The sequence below is a fragment of the Desmodus rotundus genome, chromosome 9 (assembly GCF_022682495.2).
Source record: "Desmodus rotundus isolate HL8 chromosome 9, HLdesRot8A.1, whole genome shotgun sequence".
Taxonomy (NCBI): domain Eukaryota; kingdom Metazoa; phylum Chordata; class Mammalia; order Chiroptera; family Phyllostomidae; genus Desmodus; species Desmodus rotundus.
Genome location: NC_071395.1, coordinates 50,741,442 through 50,751,673, shown reverse-complemented (window position 1 = coordinate 50,751,673; position 10,232 = coordinate 50,741,442). Strand labels below are relative to the sequence as shown.

The window sequence follows — 10,232 nt, the reverse complement described above, 5'->3', positions numbered from 1 at the left end:
ACAGGTAGAACGCTGGTAAGGTCTGAATATTGTTTGTGGTCTAGCGAGTAATACTGCATCGATGCCAGATTGCTGGGTTTGCTTGGACTACAGTTTTAGAAGTTGACAGTTATAGAAGTTGAATGAAGCTGGTCAAGAATTCAAGGGACTCTATGTACTATTTTTGCAACTTCCGATGCATGTATACCAGGGCTCGCCCTTGGAGAAATGGTCAACCACTTGACATCACGACTGGGACAGGAAATGAACAAGTTGAGTCTTGAGCATTTTTTTAAAGCAAGACTTAGAAATTTAATAATTTTTAAATTGAAAAGGAGAAAGAGTCTATTGAAAACTATGTGCAGTTGATCCAGGTGGAACCACAGGTGGCAGGCAGTCTGGGCTGATCCCGCCCACACCTCAGGGCTGAGGCCAAGGCCCAGACTCCCTTGAGGACCTTGGAAGCCAGACCCCACCTTGGATCTTCATTTGTGAATTTACAGATTGAAATGGCCTTTCATGGTAAGCAGGGGACAAGGAATGGGTTCCTGCCCTGACCATGTCAGAGCCTGGATAAGGAAACACTATTCTGAATCTTGGGCCCCAGAGGCTCAGCTAGGCTGTCCAGAGGTCCTGGCTGCTCCACCCACAGGAAGCCTTCCTGGACATAGAGGCTAACAGCCCCTCTACCATCCACCTCCACCCTCAGCTGCCAGGCCCCGTGAGCTTCATGGTCTTGGACGTGGGATCATCAAGCACCCTCCCTCCCAGTATTGACTCCAGGTCCGGGGCTCCTGGAGCACTCCCCTGAAAGATGACCTGAGGTTGAGAGGTGAGTGCTGGAAGCTCCAGCTGAGGGCCCAGGACCCTTCTGGGGTGGGGGTGGTTGGGGGTCAGGGAGTCCCACGGTAGGAATAATCTGCTTTGCTGTGCTCCACCAGCCAGTCATCCACCAAGTAGAAGTTGGCAGGCTGTGTCTCATGTGGGTGAGAGATCCCTGTCTCATTGATTGGCTCCTCAGGGAGGGGGAAAGTCGCAGATGTGCTGGCAGGTGTTGTAGCTGCTAGGGATGCAGAAACAAAGAGGGCCTTTCAGAAGTGGCCCACCTCGATCCCACGGAAGTTGTTGGCAAGCTTGTCTCCCACTGTGGACTGTGCACTGTGGACTGCGCACTGTGGCCTCTGCTGTGGCTCCCACCTGCCTTCGACAGAGAAAGACGGGTGTGAACTGGGGGCAGATAAAGTGCCTGGAGCTGGGGTCCAGGCCCCCGGGTGGATGGGCACACGCTCTGGGGCTGGGGGCTTCCTGACTTTAAAGAGGACAGAGCCTGAAGCCACGTCCCAAATATGGAAATGACAAAGTCCATCTTGGATGTGTTCTCCCCCTGGGGGCACAGATAGTCACCCTTGATCCCCTGAGACCCAGTGTGTCCTCTGACTGGATCAACCACCTGACCCTGGACCTGCCTCCGGTTCCAACTTGGGCCCAGGTTAGGATTCCACCTGCACTGAGGCTCCTAGAGCGGCTCCGCCCCACCTCCCTTCTTCACTTTTGTGGCCTTGAGGGGTGACCGCTGGCTGCGCCCCCTGCAGCCCAGAAGGGGAAACCAAAACCTAGTTTTTCTTGAAGGTGATTGACTACAAAACGAAGTAAATACATTTTAATAACTGAAATGATAATTGTTTCTTTACATGACTGACTCATGTACACACTTCAAACATATAAACTAACAAAACAGACAAATAGAATAAATATATATTAACATAACACTAGAATTTTTAATATTGTCAGTACAGCTGGCTGATTTTCTTTATTTGCTCTAGACATGTTTTATGCTTTCTTAGGGCTACAGGGATTTTTATTTTGACCTTCAAGTGCTCTTCTCAGACTGAAAATAAAGTAGAATATTGTGATTATCAAAGCAAATTGAAGTTATTTTAAGAAATGATCTCACCAAATTCTCTGGTTCTGTTTTTTTCCTCCTTACCTCATTCTCAGCCATCAAGAATTCATTCTCCAGAAGCTGAAGCCCAGACAAACTCTGGAACCAACATAGCTCCTTCAGTATTCTCAAAGCTGTATTATTCTACAAGGAAGTCTTCAACGTGCCCCGTTTCCAAGGTTTAGATTCCATATGACATCAGTTTACAACTTCAGAGCATTATGCACACACGCACGCACGCACACATGCACACATGCACGCATAAGTGGAGAGGACTATTGAACACTACCAGAGGCCAGAACCATGTGTTTACCCCATGGCTGAACCTGATCCCCAGTCTGGAGCTGATCCTCCGCAAGCACATAGAGACTCTCCATCCCTGATACGTGCAGTCGGGTACATTGTGCAGGAGCAGAGACCAGAAGAAACAGGCAGAGGGGGTTTACGTATGGAAAGCTGCAAAACCACACAAGGAGAGTGTGGTGAAGCAATATTGAGTAATAAGCAAAGCAAAGCAAAACAGTCCATCGTATCTTCGTATAACTTACTCCAAATGCATCATGTCACTCTATAATTTAATATCCAAGCCTTGAGCGATGAAGGACAGAGGCTGAAATGTATCTGAATTCAGCAAAAATGAATCTGATGAAGGTAACTGAACATAGTGGCTCAGGCCACTATAAGTCAGCACCAGGAGGGTCACAGAAACATCGGCAGGGACTGCGAGGAGGAAGAGTTTTACAGGATAGAGATTGTTCTCTCAGGTATATTCACAAAAGTTTTCAGTGATTCCTTAGGGATAAAAACTGAAAGCCTGTGTCAGAAAATCTCCACTATCAGAACATACATAAATCTCCTGTAGAAGAGATGTATTTTAATAGTTTTATGTAATTTTATTAAATAAATAGAAGTAATGTATACAAAGGTCTCATAGGCAGAGTCTGAGGTTAATCATTTTCTAATAATCACTTTATTAACTAGCAAACCCCTCCAGATATAGGTATTGATTATGCTCTTGACCATGTTCATCCCCTGTGAGGACTGCAGTCTAATGTAGACTCATTTCAGAATAGCGCCTAAGTCAAGGTTAACCTGTCTGGCAGTGCCACGAACTCAAATCAGTCTGACTGTTCTCTCCTGCATTAGAGACAGTGCTACGTCTCTTTCACTTTCCTTTTCCCAAGTCCACAGAAAGACTGCATTTCTCGGCACCCCTTGCAGCAAGGTCTAGTTCTAGGTCATGCCACTGAGCTTACGCGTACGTGGCATGAAGCATTTCAAGGCCGGAGGCTAGAGAAAGGTGTGTGTTTCGGTGCACTCTCCCTGCCCCTGCTCTGCTCATCTCGGACACTTCATACCAAGTTGGCGACACCATAGACGGGAAGTGGCCTGATTCCTGAGTCACTGCTGGAAGGGAGCTATCCTGAAGAGATGGAAGCATCCCCTTCGTGAGAAGAAGAAATATTTTTGTATTAAACTAATGAGATTTCAGGGTTGGTTTGCATCATTACAATATCATTCTTCACTGAAAATATATAGTTCTACATTTTCAACAACTCATTGTTACTATTCAGAATAGAGGAATTTTTATTATTCCACACTTGTCTTTCTGTATGTCTATACCTCTGTCTAAATGATTATCATACTAATTCTAGTGAACTGCAATTATTTGGAGGTTAGGTTGTGTTAGATGAATTTGATTTTCATATACATATATATATATTCACATATATATATGAAACTTTTATATCCTACCTTAGAGACTTAGTTCTTTCCTCTGCCTAAAATGTCCTTTCTCCAGATATCAATTGGTTAACTTTCTTATTTTCTTTAAGTCCTTAAGTCTCATCTTCTCAGTGAGGTCTGGCCTGACTATAGTAGTTAACACTACCAACCTACATGCACACACACACACACACACACACACATACTCCAAATCCCCCTTGTCCTACTCTACTATTTTTCCATAGCAAATTTTACCTTCTTATATACTACACAATTTACTTATTTATTACAGTTATCGTCTGTATTATGTCAATCTCTGCCTTCAAATTTCACTGAGAGTAAGGAATTCTTTTCCATTTTGTTCATTTCCAAAAAAGTGCCTGACACCTAGTAAGAAAGTAATAAATATCTGTTCAATAAAAAAATATTTATTTGGAGCAAGACATGGTACCTGATACTGTGAGGGATACAGAGATATACAAGATGCCATTTTGTACTTGGCCTTTAAAAAAAAGATTTTATTTATTTATATTTAGAGAGAGGGAAAGGGAGAGAGAAAGAGAGGGAGAGAAACATCAATGTGTGATTGCCCCTTACATGCCCCCTACTGGGCACCTGGCTTACAACCCAGGCATGTGCTCCAACTGGGAATTGAACCAGCGACCCTTTACCTCGCTGTTGGATGCTGAATGCACTGAGCCACAGCAGCTAGGGCCGGCCCTGATGAACTTAAAACCCTAGTAAGAGAAATCGATGAAGTACAGACATCACTACAATGTCAAGTATAAAATGTGGTGTTTGCAGGACACGGTGAGATTATTTCCAGCTTGGTCAAAGACTCTGTGCGTGTGTGTGTATGTGTATGTGATGAGTGTTTATACCCAATAAAGTTCCAAGAGCTGCTCCCTTCTTAAGTTCGTCTTCCTCCCTTTTACCTTGCTGAGTGTACAGACCCAGGCCACTGTTAAATGTGTGGTTGTCCCAGAAGCTGAACAAAACAGGAGTGCTCTCAGGCAGCTGAGAGAATGTGTGGAGTAAACAACGCTGTGAAGCTCACGGTCGAGTCTCCAGTAAGAATCTCCTTGAGTTGAGGACATTGTTCACCTTGTTTATTCCATTATAACATGTCTGTTCCATGAGGACTCCCGGGAGAAGTACACAGGAGGCTTGAGTATCTGAAATAGCTTAGTACCTGCCGAATAACGGGTCTGTCTTTGTCGTGAGGACTGTGTGAATTACATACTTCATCAGGTTTTCCTTTTCACACAGTCCACGTGAACGCTTAGGGCCACACCGGTGGTGCATCTATCGCGCAGGCCTGGTCCTTCACGGCTTGCATTTCAGCATGGTGCTTTCCTTGCCCCTCGGTCCACTTTGTGTCTCTCCCCTTGCTTTGTTTTCTCTTTGTCGCCTTCTTTTTCAGCTTGCTTATTTATTGACTTCTTTATCCCTATAAGCCACTTGAAATCATTTTTTGAAAAATTAAAGAAAATATCTGTTCCATGTATTATGGGCACATCACTCTGCTAGGTCTGTGGGAGAGAAGAAAAAGAAAGAAAGGAGGCAGGCGAGCAGACAGTCGAGGAAGAAAGGGCAGGAACTAGAAAATAAAAACATGGTATGGCCCTGCCCTCAAGGAACCCGAGGAGGGGCGCCCAGAGCTCTGCACACAGCTTCGGTGCACATCGATTTCTCCCGTCTCTGAACTCTCACAGCGCTTAGTCCCAATAACACCCAATTCAGCACTGGGTGCTATGCTCCCTGGTGTTGTCTGTTTATTGTTTTATATGCTTAAGTGCTGTCTTTTGGGCAGGGACCTTGTATTAACTTCTTCGTCTTCTCATAGTGAGTTGCTGCATGGACAGACTGGTCTGAAGCCATCCTGACCGGGAGGGGAGTCCAGGCCCTTCTAATACATCGGCTGGTGCAGCCAACCCCCTGGACCCGCCAGCTGCACATCAGCAGTGACTCCCTGACTCACTGTGGCTGCGTGCAAGGCTGTTTGAGGAAATGGCCTCTTGCGTATAGTTCTGTGTGCCAAGTTTGTGTCTAAATGTGCTGCTGTGTGGGGAATAGAAGTTCTTTAGTAATAAGTAATTCCTACATTCAGAGGAAACTTGCTGAGTGTTTACTCTATGCCAGGCACTCTTTTACATGTCAGTAAACTAAACAAAAACCTCTGCCCTGGTGGTGTTTACACGCAAGCAGGATGCGGAGAGAGGGGAGGAGGCAAACATTAGACACAAGATATAAAAATAGGCAAATGATATAGTATGTTAGAAAGAGGTCAGTTCTATAAAAAATAAAGAAGTAGATGAGAGTAAGGGGGATTGAAGGGCAGGGTGTCGCCATGTAAGTAAGGTGGGTGGGGGAGGTCCCATTGGGAAGGGGCATTTGAGCAAAGACTGAAAGGAACTGAGAGAGTTAGATATGCCCACATTGGTTCCAGGCAAAGCCAGTGCAGAAATGAGCTGAGAAGACTCCAGGCAATGTGATTGGCACAGAAAGAGGAGGGAGAGGATGGGTAGGAAATGAGATAAGAGCACTAACAGAGACCCAGCTGATGTGCGACTTTGTGAAATATTGTGGGGTTTGGGTGTGCCCCCAGGGAATAGGAAGGCGCTGGAGGAAATTGAGCAGAAGAATGGCATGGCCTAACTGGCTTTTGAGAGAGTTATTGTGCTGCTTGGTTAACATCAGACAGAAAGAGGGCAAAGGTGGAAGCCAAGTGACTGGCAGAAATCTAGCCGAGAGGTGAAGGGGGCTCAGACCAGGGCAGTAGCTGTAACAGTGGTGACAAGTGGCCACATATAGGATGTGAGAGAGCGGAGTCGAAGTCGAGTCAGGGATCACCCCAGGTTTGCGGCCTGAGTAAATGAAAGGAAGGACTCGACCCTTCCTGAGTTAAAGAAGGCTCTGGGAAGTACAGTTTGGGAAGGAGGATAAGGGTTTGGTTTGGGGCATGCTACTTTTATACCTCTAACAGATATCCAAGTGGGCCTTAGACACTAGTCGGCTGGTGGAATGCTAGTTTACAAGAGACACCTGGGATGGAAATGTGAACTGGAGACTGTTGCCATAGAGATTCTAGTTCAACCCATCAGACCACAAGAAATGAGAGCAGACAGAGGTGGGGAGGCCGGAGGGCGGAGCCCTGTGACCCGTGTCATTCATGGGTAGGGGTAAGGAGAAGGGACCTCCGGAGCAAAGAAGCCGGAGGTGTGGCAGCGAGAGAGTCTGTCCTGAGAGCCAAGTGCTGAACACAAGTAAAGGAGGAAGGCGCTGTCACCTGGGGAGTTTCAGAGGAGGCCAGATCTCGCAGTGCGGAGGCCCTCAGCGAACTTGGCGAGAGCAGTTTCAGTGGCCCGGTGTGGCCAGAGGACTGAATGGGATGCGTTCAGGAGAGGGCAGGAAACAGAGAATTGAAGACAGCAAGTAGGGATAACGCCTTCAAAGATTTTGTAGCAAAAGGGAGCAAAGGAATAGGTTAGTCACTGACAAGGAAGTGAGACTCACAGGTGTTTTTTTTTTAAGACGAGAAAAATAGCAATATAGCAACATTTTTGTATGCTGCTGAAACTGATTTCGCAGAAAATGAAGAAAGTAGGTGATGCAGGAGAAGGTAGGGGGAAGGATTGCTCAAGTAGAGACCTCGAATCTGCAAGAGGGGAGTGGGGGAGGGTGCTGGAGTGCAGGTGGGGACACAGTTCCAGGTTCCAGACCAGGCAACAGAGCAGGCAGAGACGGCTGCTGCCGGTGAGTGGGATGTGGGAACCAATAATCACCTTTTATTACACAGGTTGGATGGACAAAAATCTCGATGAGGTGGATATTCTCTTCCCTACTTAACAGATGATGGAACTGAGGTTCAGAGAGCTGTGTGACTGGCCCGAGGTGGCACCATGGCTGGCCGGCCATTGGAGACGTGGTGATGCCAGGATCCAGGCCCAGGTCGCCGAGACTCCAACCCCAGGATGCTAACATCCACCCTCTGCCATCTCTGCAGAGGATGCATCTGTGATCTCTCAGGCATGGTCTCCAGGAGAATCACTGGGCACCTCCCCTTAGGTCCCTCGGATTGCAGCCGAAGCCCCCTGTGAAACGGCAGGAGGGGGCTTGGGGTCAGCACAAGGTGTCCCCTCTGCGCTCTTCCTGTCTAGACACTGGATTTGAAGTGAGCACAGGATGGAGGTCCTCAGGGGAGCCTCCACGGAGAACACCTTCAGCGTTACTAGCCCTGAAGAGAAGAAAGGGAGGCTGAGCCCAGAGCCTGCAGCACTCAATCTGGGCCAGCGGGAGAGCAGGGTGCAGACAGTGCGGGATGAGTGCCATGCGTTCTGTCCCCTTGTGTCACCTTCTCTGCGTAGTGCATCCTGCCCTTAGAAGATCAGAACTAGCAAAGGCCTGAGACTGAAGACCGCTTGGTCCCCCCTCCGAGCTCGTGGGGAGCACCCTCACTGACCGCCCTGCCAGGCCCCTCTCGCACAGCCCCATGGATGGGCACCTCACTGTCACATTGCTCAGCTGGCCCCACTCTGAGGCAGTTAGAGTCATTTGGGTTTTGCCTGCATGTTGCTGAAACCTGCCCCCGTTCACTCCCCTGCCCGCAGCGGCAGTGATGGAGCTACACTGGCTGTGGAAGCCGGGCCTCTGAGCTTTTGGAGTTAGAGCTTCAGTAGTTTCTGTAGGAGCAGAGAGAGGCTTTTTCTTCTCCAGACCAATAAGTCCACGCGGTGGTCTGCAGGGCAGCCTCTGAGGGGTCCCTGCTCCCAGGCAATGTCGGTGACGTTCCTTGTCCTGATAAGGCAGAGACAGCACTGGACCAGGGGGAGGCTCAGAGGCTGCCCCGCCCTCTGGAACGTGGGCTCTTGGCCTCCTTCCTCATGGGTGTCTGTTTTGCCACGACTCTCCCGCAGTGACTGGGTGGTAGCCAGGGGCCCAAACAGGAACCCCACCCACCCCTCACCCAAGATTGTGCCGATTTGTCTTCAGCAGTTCTTGCTTGTCGTGACCTATCTGTGAGGGGACCCTGACTTTGTCATCCATCAGAGCAAGTGCATAGCTTGAGAGAGAAGCTGTCAAGTCGGAAATGTCATCTTTCTCACAGAAAGAAGATCTGTGGGCTGCCAGGGGCAGTGGCACAAATAGTTCCGATGTGGTTTGTGCTGTTCCTGCCTTTTCTCAGAGTTGAGAAGGGAAAGCCACTGTATGAAGCTCCCTGAGGGGGTCCGTCACACCAGCCCAGGTGTGCCTGGGAGGACACTTTGCTCACTCAGGTGCAAAAGTAACACATTTCTCTTACATTTTCTCCCCTGTAATCTCTAAACTGCCTCTAGCCACTCAAAGTTCCCTCCCTAGGGACAGCTCTAGGAATAAGCTGTGAATCCACAGGACATGCTGTTCAAGGCCCACTGAGTGTTGAGGTGGAGTCCTGCTTCCAAAAGGGCACAGGGTGGGGAATAAAATCCAGGTTCTGCCTGCGGCCCGCTCATTCACCTGCTCCCGCAGCCCCGCCCCCCTCTGCAGCAGATCAGCCAGCTGATGGGCAGAGGGCTGGAGGGCCTGGGAAGCTGCAGACAGTGGGGCTGCCAGTGATTGGAGGATGGTTGAACTGATCCCAGAAAGTAGGGGAGGGGTCAGATGGGGGCACATGAGAATGAGGAAAGAGCATTTTCCTTAGGGACCACTCTGTGCTAAAACTGATTAAACCTCTCCAGGCTGGTGAACCCTTCTGTCCTTCTGAAAAGCCCCAGGTACTTATTCCTCCCCCTTGACCCTACAGGGCACAACATGGACAGACACTGAGGGTGTGTGGAGACGTGTCCTTGGTGCTTGCAGCCCGGTGGCCAGTCACAAGACAGAAGACAAAGATATGCTAAACGCCTGCTGTGCCCCAGACAGCGTGCTCAGTGCTTCCACATGCACTACCGCATTTCACTCCCCGCTCTGTCAGGAGCCAGGCACGCTCAAATCTGACAGATGAGGAAACCGCAGTTCAGAAATGGCGTGCAACTTGGCACAGGGCTGAGTTCTGCTTGACCGGAGGTTCATTCTACAGCATCCTACATGAAACCATGAACATCCGTCTCACGTGGGTAAATTCTCATTTGAATTTTGATTGAACGTCACATTGTTTGAAATAAGTGGTCCTTGAATTGCTTATGTTTAACAGGGACTTGGTAACCTATAATTGGCTTTAGGAGATAGAGGATGTTTTCCTGTAGAGCCAGTACATCTTTTGGAAGGTGCTCGCAGAACATGCAATAAATACTGGCCTCAGAGAACAGGTGGACCTGAACTTGGCTTACAATTCAATTGAATGGGGTGTGTGGGTACTGCTGTGATCTGATCCTCTGTTAGGCACTATAGGGAGACCAAAAGAAACCATACTCTCTTTCCTGAAGCAATTTACAACTTGCTTGAAAAGACACCGGAGACGGCGGGAGCTCCAGGAGGGCAGACAAGAAAGAGGAGCGGGAGAGCAGCTGCAGCTCTCAGACAACATCCAACAATGAGGGGAGCGTGGTCTGGGCTTCAAAGAGCAGAGTGTTTGCCTGAGAAGAAAAATGGAGAAGAACTTCTAAAT

The 10,232-nt window shown here is 48.4% G+C and overlaps 1 pseudogene; it reads right to left on the bottom strand.

The window, feature by feature from the left end:
• Window positions 1-872: 872 nt before the first annotated feature.
• LOC112305013 (protein unc-119 homolog A-like) lies at window positions 873-1,981 on the bottom strand (annotated as a pseudogene).
• Window positions 1,982-10,232: the final 8,251 nt, after the last annotated feature.